The sequence below is a fragment of the Brassica oleracea genome, chromosome C6 (assembly GCF_000695525.1).
Source record: "Brassica oleracea var. oleracea cultivar TO1000 chromosome C6, BOL, whole genome shotgun sequence".
In the NCBI taxonomy this organism is placed as follows: domain Eukaryota; kingdom Viridiplantae; phylum Streptophyta; class Magnoliopsida; order Brassicales; family Brassicaceae; genus Brassica; species Brassica oleracea.
In genome coordinates this window covers 22,739,271-22,743,381 of record NC_027753.1, presented here as the reverse complement: position 1 = coordinate 22,743,381, position 4,111 = coordinate 22,739,271, and the positions used below count along the sequence as shown (strand labels likewise).

Below are 4,111 nucleotides of genomic sequence, written 5' to 3'. Positions count from 1 at the left end.
ACTGGTGGGGAGTATGGGAAAACGCGGCGGCCGTAGCGTTCAAAAATGGCAGGCTAAGAATAGAGGCGCCGGTAAGATTGAGTCACGCCAAGTCTTGGCGGGAAGGGGCCGTAATACACTGCAAAGGGTATAGACTACATCCAAGGGAACCGGATGCCGAGTGTACCAGGGCAGGCGGCTCCACAGCAACGCAGCAAGAAAAGGGGAGGGTTGGTCCGCTTGAGCTTTGTAGGTCCTAGAGTACTAGGATGAATGGAGTCTTAAATAATAAACTGAATTGTGCGAATTGAGTGATGACTGAGTTCATTGCATTGCTTGTTTTCGCGAAATGAAACCTTAATAGCTAGTCAAGAAATGGGTGTAGTGACTAGTCGGTTCTCGTTTCGCATTGAGCAGTATAAAAGCTCATGGGGGAGACTGGTCTAGAATCGCTTCAATGAGTATTCATACTCACCTCTCTTTTCCCCTCTTCCTTTTTGCAGAACTATAAGTGGAAATGTCAATGGTAAGAAAGGATACGCACCTTAAACTCATGGGACCAGAAACGGGACACACGGAGATGTCGGGAAAGTAGACATGTGTGTCCTAAACCCCGCGCCCAGGAACCCCGGTTGGAAATGGGGAAGGGGCGGGTGTTTCACTTTTTCTGATCAACTTGGAACTTCTCAACACTTTTTCAGATAAGGGATCAGCGTTTCCGCTATTGCCCGTTTTCCTTATGGTTCTGATAGACCGTCATAGCTAACGTTGAAGGAAAATTCGAACAGCTCAAAGTCTCCGGCCAAGATCAGGTCAACAAAAAGTCCTCGTACCGCAGTGTAGTGGAGTTTCAGAGGTTCAGGAATGGGTAAAAAGGAGTTGTAAGGCAAGTATACAGAGGGATTAGTCGCCTAGCACGGCAAGTTAAGGGGGAATGGAAAGTCGGACCTACGAGCGGAAGGAAACGTTTCGCCGGCGACACCGCCCCACACCGGGCCGGGAAGGCCGGGGGGGAAGAGAGACGGACGCAAGGCCGAGGCGTGCGCAGCTTCACGGAGGAATTAAACTCTGCAAAGAAATGGATTCCTGGCATTCCGATATAACAGTCAAACTCGTTTCCACATATATAAAAAAAAATATATATATGGGCGCGGGTCCAACCACCATGGCGTGGGCCCGCCGATGAGGAAGAGGTGAACCAGGGCGGCCAAGGGACTACCGGCGAGACAGTAGGGGAAAGCCAATTTCAGATTGTGAGAACTAAGCTAAGGATCATCTTGGGGTAAAAAGGATTATGGAGGATCATCTTGGGGTAAAAAGGATGACAGAGAGTTATCTTGGAGCAGAATGCGAAATGCTAATAAGGATATGGGATCTTCATAGGGTAAAAAGGGACGGTAAGAACCACACCGTGGATGAGATTTCATGGAATGCTGAAGCAGCATTAGTTTTGAGAAATGATCGAAAAACTGCCATCTCTGCATGACTACAATTACATTCTGATCAGGTCTTTGTTTTTACGCTGCAGGATGTCTTCACCAGTGCATCACGAGCTCGGAGAAAGACGCATGCGCTATGGACCAAAAGGGACAAGGGCGTACGCCCGCAACCCCTACTGTGACGCTTGGGGTGACATGGTACCTGCACTCTTCCCAGATGAAGAGGAAATGGAGTTCGCGGAGCAGCCGAACGCCCCCATCCAGGAGACGACCGTGAGGCGTCGGGTTTTGATGCCCCATTTTCAGCGGGCAGCCGAGTACAGGCGATTGTACCAGGGTCAGGGGACTTTCCAGTTTGCGCCTGAAGTTGACATGACACCTGCCACTAAGGCCGAGGGCGCCCAAGGATGACGGGGCCGACCAGGGAAGGTCCGGGACTGATCAGGATGGAGGACAGTGTACCAACGAGGAAACATGGGCGTCCAAGGAAGATTCCGAGCATTGATGCAGAGAGCCTGAGGAACATAACCGGAGTATGTCGGTGTGGAACAGTGATGCAGGCCAGGCAGGGACCGCGCTCAGTCCGGGAGTACACAGAGGAATTCCTGGAGTCAGCCAAAAGATGCAAGCCCAAGACAACGGAGGATTGGTGCCGGTGGTACAAGGCAAGACTCCGCGAAGAAATTCGGGGAAAGCTGATTGGTGTGTTGGAACCATGGGAATTCGCCTTGGTGAACCGGATGGCCGGTCAGGCAATGGAGGCTGAACGGACACTTACTCGTCGGGTCGTCGCCATCTCGAGCTCTGAGGAGGACATAGAGGTGGAAGAGGATCCATCGGAGGACTCAGAGTGGGAAGAGGAGTCGGCGTCGTCGACGGGGAGTGGCCGCGTGGCTGGTCCTAAGCCGGAAGGGGAGCAGAAGTCTCCAGTTCGAAGTGGCTAGTTGTGATTCCTGAATCAGCTACTAGGAGTAGGACACGGTTTTCTTCATTTCCTATTGTTCTTTTTAGCTTTTCATTTCTTGTTATAAGGATATTCGCGGATTTTGGCGATACCTTGAGACCTATCTATTTATTGTAGTCCTACTCCATTTCATTTATTAAATTCATTGTTGGTTTTAAATGAACTTGAGCAAGTAAGATGCCTTTTGTGTGCTTCCCTTGATTGTGTTTGAAAACTTTCCCCGGGTTTTGAGATGTTAAGATTTAAAGCCTGAAGATTGGAATTCGGGGCGAATTCTGATTAACAGGGGGAGAATTGTAACACCCCAAAACCCAAGCCCACAAAGATTTTGAGGAAAGTCCCGCTCTGCGGCCCATCTTGATTAAAGTCCCTAGGGTTTCCTTGCCTCTCCTATAAATACAAAGCCTCCACCCCTTAGACTTCCATCAGAAAGATTAGAAGCGTAGCTGTCCGGTAGTACACAGAGGAATTCCTGGAGTCAGCCAAAAGATGCAAGCCCAAGACAGTGGAGGATTGGTGCCGGTGGTACCTAGCCATCGACTCTTTCTCTCTCTTCCGCGCCGCCTTTCTCCTCTTACTCCCTCTTCCCCGCGCCGTCTCTCTCCCTTCTCTCTCTTCGCCGCGCCTCCTTCTCTCCTCTCTCTCCTCGCCGCGAGCAGCCAGAGGACGTAGAGTTGGAAGAGGATCCATCGGAGGACTCAGAGTGGGAAGAGGAGTCGGCGTCGTCGATGGGGAGTGGCCGCGTGGCTGGTCCTAAGCCGGAAGGGGAGCAGAAGTCTCCAGTTCAAAGTGGCTAGTTGTGATTCCTGAATCAGCTAGTAGGAGTAGGACACGGTTTTCTTCATTTCCTATTGTTCTTTTTAGCTTTTCATTTCTTGTTATAAGGATATTCGCGGATTTTGGCGATACCTTGAGACCTATCTATTTATTGTAGTCCTACTCCATTTCATTTATTAAATTCATTGTTGGTTTTAAATGAACTTGAGCAAGTAAGATGCCTTTTGTGTGCTTCCCTTGATTGTGTTTGAAAACTTTCCCCGGGTTTTGAGATGTTAAGATTTAAAGCCTAAAGATTGGAATTCGGGGCGAATTCTGATTAACAGGGGGAGAATTGTAACACCCCAAAACCCAAGCCCACAAAGATTTTGAGGAAAGGCCCGCTCTGCGGCCCATCTTGATTAAAATCCCTAGGGTTTCCTTGCCTCTCCTATAAATACAAAGCCTCCACCCCTTAGACTTCCATCAGAAAGATTAGAAGCGTAGCCCTGCAGAGAATCCCCGAAGATCGGAAACCCTAGCCGTCGACTCTTTCTCTCTCTTCCACACCGCCTTTCTCCTCTTTCTCCCTCTTCCCCGCGCCGTCTCTCTCCCTTCTCTATCTTCGCCGCACCTCCTTCTCTCCTCTCTCTCCTCGCCGCGAGCAGCCGCGAGTGGTGGTGGTGGTCGTGTGGCGTCTCGGATCTCAACTCTCACTTCTCTCGCCTCTCATCTCAGATCCAGATCCAGATCTAGGCTAAGGTGAGGTATTCAACCCAGATCTCTTTCATGCTCTTTTATATTGTTGAATGGGTTGCTAGGATTGATTAGATCATGTTTGTTGTTAGGATGATAGACCATATTGCATTAGAACCCTCATACTGATTTAAGATTCTAAATAAACTGGTGTGTTGATGATTGATTGATTGTTTGATTGGTTGAAGATCTGTGGTTTGTGATTGAGAGCTAGGAT

The 4,111-nt window shown here is 49.4% G+C and overlaps 1 pseudogene; it reads right to left on the bottom strand.

Annotated features, from left to right (window-relative positions):
* LOC106300749 overlaps nt 1-4,111 on the bottom strand; it is a 10,317-nt pseudogene that overhangs the window by 1,015 nt on the left and 5,191 nt on the right.